This window comes from Otolemur garnettii, unplaced genomic scaffold (genome assembly GCF_000181295.1).
Source record: "Otolemur garnettii isolate 467f Iridium unplaced genomic scaffold, OtoGar3 scaffold00339, whole genome shotgun sequence".
Lineage (NCBI taxonomy): Eukaryota > Metazoa > Chordata > Mammalia > Primates > Galagidae > Otolemur > Otolemur garnettii.
Window position 1 is genome coordinate 194,993 of NW_003852734.1, and position 13,835 is coordinate 208,827.

A 13,835-nucleotide genomic window follows, 5' to 3' on the forward strand; every position below is an offset into this window, starting at 1 on the left:
GAAGGGTTGCAATGCTATAAATTTCCATCTTAGGTATTCCAGAGGTTCTGGTAATTCATATCTTCATTATAGTTTTGCTCCAAAAATTTGGTATTTTCCTTAATCTCATCTATGACCTAGAATTCATTTAGCATAAGATTATTTAGTTTTCATGTCTTTGTGTGAATTTTTAGATTCCTATTGTTACTGAGTTCAACTTTTATTCCATGATGGTCTGAAAAGATACAAGGAATAATTTCTATTTTTTAAAATTTGCTGAGGTTGGCCTTGTGACCTAAGATGTGATCAACTTTGGAGGATGTTCCATGCACTGATGAGAAGAATGTGTATTCAGTTTTGTTGGAATGAAATGTTCTGCAGATGTCTGTTAAATCCAATTGTTGAATGCTTAATTGTAAGTCTAAAATTTCTTTGCTTAGTTTCTTATTGGAGGATCTATCCAACAGAGCCAAAGGGGTGTTAAAATCATCTACTATTATAGTGCTGGAGGAAGTCAAGTTGCTCATGTCAGTTAGAGTCTCTCTTATAAATTGAGGAGCATTCTGGTTGGGTGTATAAATATTAATAATTGAAATCTCATCATGTTGAGTGTTTCCCTTAAGAAATATGATGTGACCATTCTTATCTTTCCTTACTTTTGTTGGTTGAAATCCTTGTGTATCTGCGAATGAAATTGCAACATCTGCTTTTTTCTGATTTCCGTTTGCCTGAATTATAGATGACCCCTTCACCCTGAGTCTATATTTGTCTTTTAAGCTGAGATTCTTGTATGCAGCAGATATCTGGCCTTTGTTTTTGTATTCAGTTAGCCAACCTGTGCCTCTTTATAGGGCAATTTAACCCATTCACTTTAATTGAGAGTAGTGATAAGCCTGGTGTGTTTTGGGTGTGAAATTTTTGAAAGTCCAGTGGACATTTTTAATCCTTTTGCCACTATGGAAGTCGGGTTTTGATCAAAAATTTCTGAGTATGTTTACTTTGGTGGTAAAGGGTTGTGGTGGTCATTGTGAAGGATGGGTCTGAGAATATCTTGGAAAGCTGGTTTAGTTATGGCAAATTTCTTCAGCATGTGAATATCATTAAAGTATTTAATTTCTCTATCATAAGTGAAACTCAGTTCAGCTGGATACAGGATTCTGGGTTGAAAATTGTTTTGTTTTAAGATGTTGAAGGTTGATGACCATCCTCTTCTAGCTTGAAAAGTTTTCAGCAGAGAGATCTGCAGTCATTCTAATATTCTTCTCCTTGTAGGTTATGGTTTTCTTATGTCTGGCTGCTTGCAATATTTTTTCCTTCATATTAACTTTGGTGAAGTTAATTATAATATGTCTGGGAGATGCTTTATTTGGATTAAGTCATGCTGTGGTTCTGAAACTGTCTGCTATCTGAATTTCAGCATCTCTTGTGATGTTGGGAAAGTTCTCCTTGATTATCTCTTGGAATTGATCACCTGTACCATTCAAAGCAACCTTATCACCTTCAGGAATTCCTATAAGGGAAATATTAGTTTTCTTTGAATTCTCCCAGAGCTCTCTGAGAGAATGATTCATCTTTGCTCTCTAATTCTCTTCCTCTTTGTGTGTTTGGGAGCATTCAAAAGCTTTGTCTTCCATGTCAGAAATCCTTTTTATTTCCTGCTCCATTCTGTTACTGAGGGATTCTACTGTATTTCCTATATCTTGGAAAGCTAAAACTTCTTTTCTCAATGTGTCAAAATCTTTGGTGATTTTCTCTTTGAATTCATTGAATTCTTGAGACAACTTTTGAATTATTCCTAGAATTTCTAATTCCAACTTTACTTCCATTTTGTTGATCTTATTTGCTATCCAAATTCTAAATTCAATTTCTAACATCTCAGCCATGTGTTTATAAATGGGATCTCTGGTATGGCTGGTTTTTCACTCCCTGGGGGAGTTGATCTGCTCTGATTATTCATGTTGCCAGATTTTTTTCCACAGATTCTGCCCCATGATTGTTTTTCACTGTTTGGCTAGATGAGCAGGTAATGTGAAATTGTACTGGGTTGACCAGCCCTTTACTAAAGAGCTGGGACTGGTGACTGCAGCTTTTCCTCTACCGTTTTGCAAAGGACCTGTGCAGTACTACAGCCTGAGACTCTCGAGACCTGTTTGATGTTGTGGGGCTAAGTGGCTCTGTCTTGTACTCAGCTGATCTCTGTCCAATCCTAGTGAATCAGTGACTCTTGGTTGAAGTCTCAGCTGTGGAGAAAAACAAACAACTAAAACACCCTCCCCCCGCCATAGGCAACAACTGGAAGAGGAAAATAAAACCTTCCAACTACAACAGAACCAGGGTACAACCTTAAAGGACCCTCAGTTGATTTCTCCAGTTCAAGAATCAGAACCAGTTGTCCCAATCAGCACCTATTCTCTAGTGGGAGAGTTCAAAATGTCTCCAGCAACTAGATAGCAGGATTCCACTGGTAGCTCAAGTTTCTCTTGCTCTGGTGCTCCAAGGAGTCAGAAAGGCCTATCCAGTAGAAGGTTTGGACCAAATGGGCTGATGCCTCTTTTCCCACCGTGCTCCTCCTTCACCTCTGGACTCTGGTAACCCCACCACCAGTCTCTGTTAACCCAATCTCTGTGGTCTAGTTCTGTCCAATAAGAAAATGTGCCAGGGTTTTGCACCTGCCAGAGTCAAAGTCAAGTCAATGCCTCCTTCCCTAAGCCACCACCCTCTCCACCAGTCAGCAAGGGCAGCTGAAGCTGGCCTGCCTCAGGTACTCAATGGCAACTGGGGAGTTCCACCTGAACTCAATCTAAACCTCAGGATATCCAGACAGCAAATGTATTTGTCGCTTAGCCACTTCACCTTTGCCACTGCTGTTCTGCAGCTCTGATATCCCTACAGGGTGAGGGCTCTCTCTGGCAGTCTACAGAGTTAGGGAGGTAACTCTCCAAAATTAGACCCCATCAGGATCACTCTATTAATGCTGATGTTTGGTGGGAGATGTCTCCACTTGGGTTTTTTGCATCATAGCAGTTCCCAAGTTTCCACCTGTCGCATGGAGACCCAAGCCTCTGCCCGCTGTTGAGATATACTTTCTCAGAGCCAGGCCAGACAACTTCCCTTCTGTGTCATTCTGCACTGTTACCAGATACATCGTAGCTGCACTGAGTACAGACATTCTGGTATCTGCAGGGGTTGGACTTTAAGACCACCTAGATTGGAAGTTCAAGGTGGCAGGGTAAATATTTGTTCAAATGTCCTGCCAGACAAGGAAACTCCTAGGCTCACAGCAGGGACTCTCTGGAGAAGGACTCCCAACTTCCAGCAAGTCACTCCTGTGGGGTGAGAGAAGAGAACCTCAGTTCACTGCTTACTAGTAGAGATCCCACAGCAAGCAAGCAACTTTCTTAGGGGATACAATGGACACACATCCTCTTTGGGATGAGTTCTGTACCTGAAATTTGTTTCCTTGGAGTTGCAACTTGCCTCGGCAGAGAAGATGTGCAATTATCTATCTCTTCTCTCAACTTGGCTCCACCCTTCAGCTTTGTTGGGTTCTTTCTGGCCATTTTCTTTCCCTCTGGACTGGGAATTCTGTTGAAAGCTGGCTCCAGTCAGCAATCGTCCCCTATTCCCCCTTGTTCTTGTTGAATGTAAAAATTGGAGTTAGGGAAAATAGCCAACTTGGGGATTTAGCAAAACATAGGACACGTTGAAAAAAAAAAGAACAAAGAAACAAACAGAAAAGTAACCAGACACAAAAGCACACAGATGAACCAATAATCAGATTTAAATAAACAGACAAAACAAAAATAAATAAATAAATAAACAAAACAAAACTCTAGCCTGATGTAAGCACTCTCAGCAACCATAAGAAGGGAAGAAGAGAAAAAGGAAAAACAAAACTGTATTAATGATAATTTTAAAAATTTATCAAGAACTCCTCTAAGAAAAGGAAAAAAACACAATGGAGCAAAAAGAACAAGTAAAGAAAAAAGAAAGAAAGAAAATAATGGCACCACCAACAAAAATATTATTCATATGTATATATATATATATATGAAAACATGTGACTGTTATGTATATACGTTGTAGGGATCAACTTTAATAGAAATATATTTATGTTGTAATATACTTTCTGGACATCAGGTAGCACCATGAGTGGTTCCCAGGCTTATATCTTATTGGAGGTTTATATTGTTTTTGGTGGTTGCCTGGCTACTTGCTTGGCACTTAGACCTGCTCAGTTGTTGATTCCACCAATCTCAAAAAAATCTTCACGGGCAGGTTTCACAAACTCTCTCTGTAACAGTTTACATGAAGTGTGGAGTATCCTGGACCTGTTTTGGGTGCAGGATGGCTGCACCTGACCCATGAGAAAAGGTGCCTGTGGCAGTTGCCATTTCCGAAATTTCAAAATATGTCTGCTTCCTGACCAGGATACTTCTTGCCTGAGTGTCTCTCCAGTGCCTAGCCCCAGGCCCAGCTTTGAGGGACCCTTTGAAACTTTTGCATTAGAATTTGATACAATTGTCCAAAGTCTTATAGAAACCTGGAATGACTTTCAACGTTTCCATTTATACCAATAAACCAGAAAAAAATCAAATACCCAGGGTCATTTTCTTTGCCTTTCTTCATTTTTAAAGGTTTTCTTTCTTTCTTTCTTAGAGACTAAACTATATTCTAGGGTTTAGGACCATTCTTGCCTCAAGAAATTGCCCCCAGGGCGGTTCCTGTGACTCAGTAGGTAGGATGCCAACCCCATATACCAAGGGTAGCAGGTTCAAACCCAACCCGGCCAAACTGCAACAAAAAAATAACCAGGCATTGTGGTGGGCACCTGTAGTCTCAGCTACTTTGGAGGCTAAGGCAAGAGAATTGCCTAAGCCCCGGTGTTGGAGGTTTCTATGAGCTGTATGATGCTACAGCACTCTACCAAGGACAATAAAGTGAGGCTCTTTTTCAAGAAAGAAAGAAAGAAAGAAAGAAGGAAGGAAGGAAGGAAGGAAGGAAGGAAGGAAGGAAAGAAAGAAAGAAAGAAAGAAAGAAAGAAAGAAAGAAAGAAAGAAAGAGAGAGAAAGAAAGAAGGAAAGAAATTGCCCCGGGCTTCCCCTGGTAGGCTCCTGGTCATGCAGAGAAACCCTGAAGTCATTTTGCCCTTTGTTTGAAGCTCACTTGTTGCCCTCTAACCATTAATGTGGTTCAGCTTTTTCCACAAATGCACAAAAAGTCAGTTGAATTTAATTTTGCAGTGAAAGGCAATGAAAAGGACCTTTTTGAAATGTGCTTATAATATTTGGAAAATACTAGAAAGAGCCAGTACAAACCTGACATAATATAAAGCAATCATTTGGTAGCATTGAAATAAAGCACACACTCTACAAGGAGAGAGAGAGAGGGTGGTAGGGGTCTGCAGAGATTAAGCAGAAGTTTGGGACCCAGGAGGACATGAACTGATAGTAAAAGAGCTGGGAGAGCACCTTTTTAGAAGGCCCTCCAGTGCTGTGGAGTCAGAACTATTGCTGGGGACTCCAGGAACTCTGGGTGCTATTTCTATTTGCTAGGCTCTCAAGCCTTCTAACATTCCTTTCTTCTCCTTTCCTTTGGAGCCAAGGAAAAATAGAAAGTTTGTTCCCCAACATCCTCTCACCCATGCCCTGGAGGTTGGCCGCCATACCATGCCCTTTTAGGGGCTGTGGGCATTCTAATTTAATTAGTCTACATTATCATGATACAGAGAAAAACAGGATAGAGGTAAATGGTACCATTGCTTACCACAGACCTTCAATCCTGGATGAGGGACCCAAAATATGTTACTGGAATTTCTTCTAGAGTAGGTCTTTGGTCTTGGGAATTTGAAGAAAGAACCCATGCACCTCAGTTCAGTGGTAAGGTAGGATTTTATTTGACAGAAAGGAATACAGATGGAGTAAAAAGTACCCGAGCTTCTGGCAAAGGGGAAGACCCAAGCTGGAATTCTCCCACCCCTGCTCTGTCTTTAAATCAGAAGTATAATATCTTCAAAGCTTTCTCTGACTATCACACCCCTGCCCTCACATGATTAGGTTAGACCCTCCTGGATTATCCAGGATAATTTCTCTGTGTTCTGATCCTTAACCACATCTGCAAAATCTCTTTTGGCATGTAAGATAATATATTCACTCCAAAGCTTGGGAAATTATGACATGGGTATTTTTGAGAGGTTATTATTCTACTTACCATATGTGTAAAGTTAAACAATTATCAGTCCATAAGAGTTAAATTTGAGTTGGGCTTGTTTTTCCCCAAAGGCTGTGTTCCTTCATATCATAATATACTACCTTTTCTACTCCTCATTCCTTTGGTATCACTACCATCCATGCTGCTGTCAAAGGAAGAAAGGCCCAAGAAAATTGGGGGAAAGGTCAACTGAGAATTAATAATTGTCAAAATTTGTTGATGTTTCTCATAACATTTTATTAGTCAGTTCTTCCAATTAAGTAAAAAACTGATAGTGTCATTTCATACTGGTCACTCAAGATACATCTATTGAGTAGTAATGGGTGCCTTGAAGGGGATTTCATTTTATTTTATGTCTAACCAATCAAGTCACTAATTTTTACTTCCTAAATACAGCCTCAATTGAAAAAAGAAAGACATTTCTTTCCAAAGGCAAATTAAAGTTACTCTATCCATGTAGTTCTTTCCCTCACACTGCAACTCCCTAGCCATCCTCTGAATACACCCATGTCACTGTATCTTGTCTGGTACTGGCCATCAGACAGGGTTGCATAAGAACAAAGACAAAGTGATATGGGTTAATAGAGATGAAATTCAAATTGTTTAATACAAAGTCCTTGTGACAACTGGAAAGTTACTTTATCACATTGTTCATTTTATAATTTGTGCTCAAAACATCTCAAATTTCAGGTGCTAGTCTTTTCCCTGTTAGGCCTAATTGAATATATTTTCCTTCAACTTGAAGACTTCTCCCTCTGCTACAAATGGGTGTTGCTTTCTCATTTAGCTAGCTCCTACTCATACTTTGGGTTGCACATTTAGTTAGCTCTACCTGGGGAAAATATTCTGGCTTGGATACCCTCATTGTGTCTCTCATAACTTACTCTATTCTCTTTCACAACTTTTAAAAATAAATCATACATATCCATTTATTTTTCAGTTTCATATTAGGAAGGACATTACTATATTCTTAGAATCCATCTGGATTGATGGATGAAAGCTATTAGGTTTTAAAAATACTTAAACTGGCTCAGCACCTGTGGCTCAAGTGGTTAAGATGCCAGTCACATACACCAGAGCTGGTGGGTTCAAATCCAGCCCAACAACAATCACAACTGCAACCAAAAAATAGCCAGGCATTGTGTGGCAGGCACCTGGGTCCCCAGCCACTAGGGAGGCTGGGGCAAGAGAATTGCTTTGAGGTTGCTGTGAGCTATGATGCCATGGCACTCTACCCAGGGTGACAGCTTGAGGCTCTGTCTCAAAAAATAAAAATAAAAGATAAAAAAAAAATTAAACTGTTCAATAATAAATGGGTATTCATATCAGTATGATTTTATGAACTTACTTTTAGTTTAGTTTCCTCATAATGAGAAACTGTTATAGCAATAAAGAAACTGACAGATTTTATTAATAGACTGTGACTTAACTCTCCTGTGTATTTCAGTTGATATTTGACTTTTATACTTCAAAGAAGTTTTCAAAGCTAATAATTTAATTATGAGTTCTATCAGTTCCTACTAACTTGAAAAAATTACAACAACATAGAAACGATGAATTTTATTAACAGAGGGTGACTAACTCACCCATGCCATGTTAGTTGATATTTGACTTTTATTTTTCAAAGTAGTTTTCAAAGCAATTTACTCATGAGCTCTATCGAATCCTATTAACTTCAAAAAGTTACTTAGTCCCTCACCCAAAGAGGTCATCTGAAAAATAAAAGTAATATCACCCAAATTAGTTTGTTGTTAATTACAGCACAATATTTTAATCTCTTATTAATGTGCCTGGATCATGGTAAACAATAATAAACTATAGTTTTATGTTGTCATGTCAGGATAATAATAATAGTAGAAGTAATATTAGTAATTTTTTCACCATGTGAGAACTCCAAGATGATGTGAAATTCATCAAGGTTTAACTTCTGCCCTCTTTAAACAGACAATAAAATCCTAAAAGGTTATTAAAAATGATAAGCCTGATAAATCATACCAACTTCTGTACATATTCAACTTGAGAGAGAGCAAACCTATGCTAACAACTAGAAGAGCTGGACATTAAGGAAAAAATTAATTCTAAGCATGGATGTCCATGCTTTATTTTATTTTTTGCAGCACACTGGAAGAATAAGAGTTGTTGTGGACCACATGATAATTACACAAACACTAATGAATGCTGATCAGCAAAACAAAACAAAACAGAAAAAAAACCCACAGTCCTCACAAAATCAAACAACATATGGCCTAGAGGTTGTAAGTTGGACACTCCTGTTTTAAGGTATTAAACACTTAAAAAGTTTAAGAGAACTCTTACACTCTCAATTAGAGAGTTTTCCAGACAACTGAAGGAAGAACAAAGATTTTGGAAAGGGCCTCACTCACCCACTGACCTGCCTAGCTGAGCTCACACCCTGCCACTGGCCAGCAGAAATGCTGTCATAGTTCTTTGTCAGATAAGACCAGTGTCCAGGGCACTGGCTCCTCATCTTACTCAGACTTATGTTAAAGATGTAAAATTTGGGGCAGATGACCAACCCCAAATGTTTCAAGGTGTAGACCTTTTAGCCAATACTATAGATGTAATAATGGGGCCAAAGGGAAGAACAGTGGTTATTGAACATAGGTGAGGAAGTTCCAAAGTACCAAAAGATGTTGTAACTGTTGCAAATTCAATTGACTTAAGGGATAAATATAAAAATATTAAAGCTAAATTTGCTCAAGGTGTGCCAATAACACAAATGAAGAGGCTGGGGATGGTATCACCACTTGCCATTGTGGTGGCATGGTCTATTAACAAGGAAGGCTTTGAGAAGATTAGTCAAGGTACCAATCCAGTGAAAATCAGGAGAGGTGTGATGTTCGCTGATTATGCTGTCATTGATGAACTGAAGAAGGAGTCTAAACCTGTGACAACCCCTGAAAAGATCCCTCAGGTGAGGATATGGTTTCTGCAAATGAATACAAAGAAGTTGACAACATCATTTCTTTTTTTTTTTTTTGTCGAGACAGAGTCCCACCCTATGCCGCTGAGCAGAGTGCAGGGGCTTGGTAGTTCACTGCAACCTCAGCCTCCTGACTTGTGGGCATCCCGCTGCCTCAGCCTCTGGAAGCCACTGGGATTACAGGTGCTCGCTGAGGTGCCCGGTTTTTTCCATTTTTTTCATGAGTCCGGATCTCACTTTTGCTCAGGCTAGTCTCGAACTCCTGAGGTCCAGTGATTCTCCCTCCTCAGCCTCTCACAGTGCTGGGATTACAGGCGTTAGCCACCGCGCCCGGCACAACATCATTTCTGATGCCATGAAAAAGGTTGGAATTAAGGGTGACATCACTATAAAGGATGGAAAAACACTAAGTGATGAATTAAAACTCCCTAAGGCATGAAGTTTGAGTGAGGCTATATTTCTCCCTATTTTATTAACACATCCAAAGGCCACAGTTGTGAATTCCGGAATGACCAGGTTCTACTAAGTGAAAAGAATATTTTTAGTGTCCGTCAGTTGTACCCGCTTGTAGGAGTTAGGTTTGTGGTGTCATTTATGCCAGGCCTTCCTGGAGACCTTGTATGACCAGCATCCAGCTTCCTCAAAACACAGGGTGTCTGGCACCTGGCAGCTCAGAGCTGATGTTCCAGAAAATGCTATATGAGCAGAGTCCAGGATACTGACCACCAAGAGCTGCAGACAGCCTGATTGATATCTTGTCACTAAAAACAGAATGTTTAGCAAAAAGATAATCATTACCTGAGTCCTACACAAGTATATGATAAAAATCACCAAAGTGAGTTAAGAAAGTCAAAATTTACTCCCTAATTTGTAATGTATGTGCTGTAATCATACAATGTGTTTACTTGATTTCCCCTCTGTTGTTTCCCCCTTTTACTGGTAATGATTTCTTGGTGTGCCTTACATTGAATAACCAAAATTAACTTTATGCTGTCAGCATGATTCATGATTTGGCTAAATAAAAGATACTTGAGGGCTCTTTGGCGGGGCTGTACTTGCTAAACTGCACTACCTCAGTGCCACTAGCTATGGTGTATGCCTATCACATGGCTAATGGGGGAATAATTGGGGTGGGTATAGGCATCTAGAAGGCAAAAGAAATGGATGCTCCCAAATATCTTACAGTGACCAGATAGCCCCTAACAAGAGAATAAACTCAAAGTGCCAACACTGGAAAATCTTGCCTGGGGTGTAGCATTCTGGTGAACCAAGCAGAGGTATTGAATTCCCAGTCCCTGCAACACCTACTTGAAGACTGGAATTACCCTGAAACCTAAGACTTTCAAAATCCCTGCTTAGCTCTTCAGTTTCTCCATCTCTATTTGAAATGTATGATAGGAAAAGCATCTCTGTTTTCTATATTTCACTGTTCTGTAGAATTTCTATAGTGTTCTTCAATATTACGTATTCTCACTCATCCCTTTGAGATGATTCAAAACATTTTGTCCAGTTTTTCAAATTGTCCTCAGTGGGAAGAAGGTTGATGTTACCTAGCAAGTGATTATCCATGCTTTTTTTGAATAGCCAAATAAAATAAACTGAAGTCTTGTTCTGTCATGAAGAAATCTTCTTCTATTCTGAATGCTTCTTAGAATGCCCAGAGAGTAGTTAAAAATCTGTACATTGCTTAAAAATGCTCACCCTTAACTGTTGCTCCAGGCTGGTTCATTGAACACACATTGCTGATTTATAACTGGTTCCTTATAAGCGGTTCTCAACCCAAACTACTTTGCTAAGTTTGGGGACATATGCTCCTTGTATAGGCCAAAGCACCAAAACAATAAAACAAAAGTAACAAAAGTTTATACTGGATAATGATAATAACAATCAGGGTAATAAAAATGTAGCAATCATTATAGTCAACATTTTTATAGTGCTTTATATGCCAGAGACTAAATATTTTATAAATAACTCATTTAATCTTCACAGCAGCCCTGTGACTTGGGTCTAATATCTAGTTTTATATATGTAGAAGGAAATCAAGACCAAAGAAATTAACTACTTTACAAAAAGGCTCTAGATATCAGATCTAGGACTTGTACACAGAAATCTGACACTTTGGAAAACCACAACTTATTTTGACACATAAAAGCATAGGATATTTAAAGCTGAATTTCAGGGTTTGTTGCATTGTCAACTATATCACAGGGCCCCCTGAGAGGTTCTGGTGTAGAACTGGGGTGAGGGTTCATAAAAAAGAAGAGGAAGGCAATCCAGGGACAAGGAAAGTTTTTAATAGAAGGGAAAAGCAGAGTGGAGACAGACAAGATGTCAGCTCACTCCCACACAGTTGCAAAAGGCTTTTATTAACCTTATCAGTATAACTGAAATGGGGAAGTGAGCCCAGAGTACCACCCGGGGCTCTTCTCCAGTGTTGGTCAGGATTATGGGTGTATCCTTAGTACCAGCCAGGATACTGGTACTGTGTTTCCAGGAACTCTTATTGCCTAGAAATCTCCTTTTCCTCCAGGTTGCACCTTGTGGCTAAAGCTTGCCTGCTCACCTTCAGACTTTTTTTTAGAGACAGAGTCTGACTTTATCACCCTCAATAGAGTGCTCTGGCATCACAGCTCACAGCAACCTCCAACTCCTGGGCTTAGGCAATTCTCTTGCCTCAGCCTCCCAGTAGCTGGGACTACAGGCGCCTGCCACAACGCCGGCTATTTTTTGTTACAGTTTGGCTGGGACAGGGTTTAAACCTGCCACCCTTGGTATATGGGGCCAGTGCCCCATCCACTGAGCCACAGGCACCGCCCACCTTCAAACTTTTTACATTCAGCTACTCTTTTCATAATTTTGAGGGTGTTTGTCAAAACACCAGGGACATTTGCTTAACTTCCTGAGGCAACAATCATAACAACTGAAACAAACAGCTGACCCAAACATTAAAAACTCTCAGGAACAACATATCTATACTGGGCTTTAAGACATTTCTGGGAATCTAAAATTTTGGTTATGCTCATGCAGGGGGCAGTGTGCATATCCAAGGTAGTCTGCATGTCCAGGAATTAGCTGAGAAGACGCTAAGAGCTCACCTCTCCTTGACCTAGAAGCTCACGCAACACAGGAAATGAAGGGTATGCAGAACTGTCAATGCTTGCCTGAGTGCTCAAGGTGTGGTCCACCAGGCACACAAAGTGTCTCAGCAAACACTGGGACATTTAGAGTTTAAAGACATACAAATAACTAAAAAAGGCAGACAACACAAATCTTTAAGTGGGAAACAGTTGAAGGAACATTTCACACACACACAAAGGACACCAGGCTTTGCTTCTTTGCCTACTTGCTGTGGCAATGAAAGTCCAATCGCTGTCTGTGGTGAAGAAAAGTAAACTTTCTTACTCTGTAAACCTGACTTTCTCTTCCTCAATAGATTTTCTTTCATGCTTGTGTTCCTTTGAGATGTCTGGTTATTCTTTGAGCAAGAACACTGTAAGAACTGAAGACTGCCTGAGCTCTAACATTTCAGCTGCCAGAAACTCTAACATTTTTGGTGCCATGTGACACGTATAAACCTGATTTGTATTAATTCTGCCTACATAAGCCAGTCGACCTTTTCTACTAATTCTGCTTACATAAACCAGCTCACCTTTTTCACAAAGACCCTCTAACTCCTCTAATTCAGAAGAGCAGGTAAGCCAGCTCATTCTTGCTTTGAATTTTCCCTGCCCTGCAGCCAGCGCTTCAGAGGGAGCCGGAACTTGCTTTCACCTTTCAGACTGCACAGTTGAGTTCTTGGCTAAACCTGGGTGGGTGATAAGGAGAATGCATCCTTTGTGGTAAAGGTGGATGTCTTTTGTTTTGTTCCACTTTAGGGAAGAGGGCTATGCCTATAACTCTTGTGTTTCCAGGATTCATGTTGGTTTTGATGATGTAGTTTTCTTTGTGATCTGATGGGGCTTTTGCTCTGTTCCAGGAAGTGCCTGCCTTATTGTGGCTGGCCATCCAATTACTGGTGCTATTAATAGTAGTGATATAAATAACCAGGGTGTTAAAGCCAACAGATATTGTTGTCCTAGTGCTTGCAAACCCCCCCCCCCAGACAACAACTACAACAATGAAAACAATAACAAAACCTGAGAGGTTCTTAAGTTTGAGAAGTTGTGCACATCCCCTCCTCCTATTAAAAAAGGAGACATCTAGACCAATTGGCCAGGGTGTGTGGGCCTGCAAACTCCTTCCCATGGTGACTCAGTTCTTATGAATTTGTAGAAATTTAACTTCCTGGGACCTTGAAACTAACACTTGCTTCTACTTTTTTAAAGCCTGTACTCACCTTCGATAGCTTGATTCAAACTGACCAATGAGATGGGTACCCATGGACAAGGAACCCTTGGCTGGAGATAAAAGGGAAATGACAGAGCCAGTTGGGGAGCTCAGCCATTTTTGGACATTAGTCCACTGTGGCTCTGTTAGCTGAAGTAAGGCCCTTCCTCTTTTAAATACAGATGTTTGGGTGTTTCTTTCACTCCATCGGGTCTTGTTTTTCTGCAACAAGTACAGCCTCTCCCTTTACCCTCCTTATTAGCCCCCTGTTTTGAGAGCAGTCTGCAGAGAGACCCAGCTCTAGGCTCGGCGCCTGTGGCTCAAGCAGCTAAGGCGCCAGCCACATACACCTAAGGTGGTGGGTTCGAATCCCCAG

The 13,835-nt window shown here is 40.2% G+C and overlaps 1 pseudogene; it reads left to right on the plus strand.

The window, feature by feature from the left end:
• The window catches only part of LOC100940487, a 33,811-nt pseudogene extending 24,054 nt beyond the window's left edge, over window positions 1-9,757 (plus strand).
• Window positions 9,758-13,835: the final 4,078 nt, after the last annotated feature.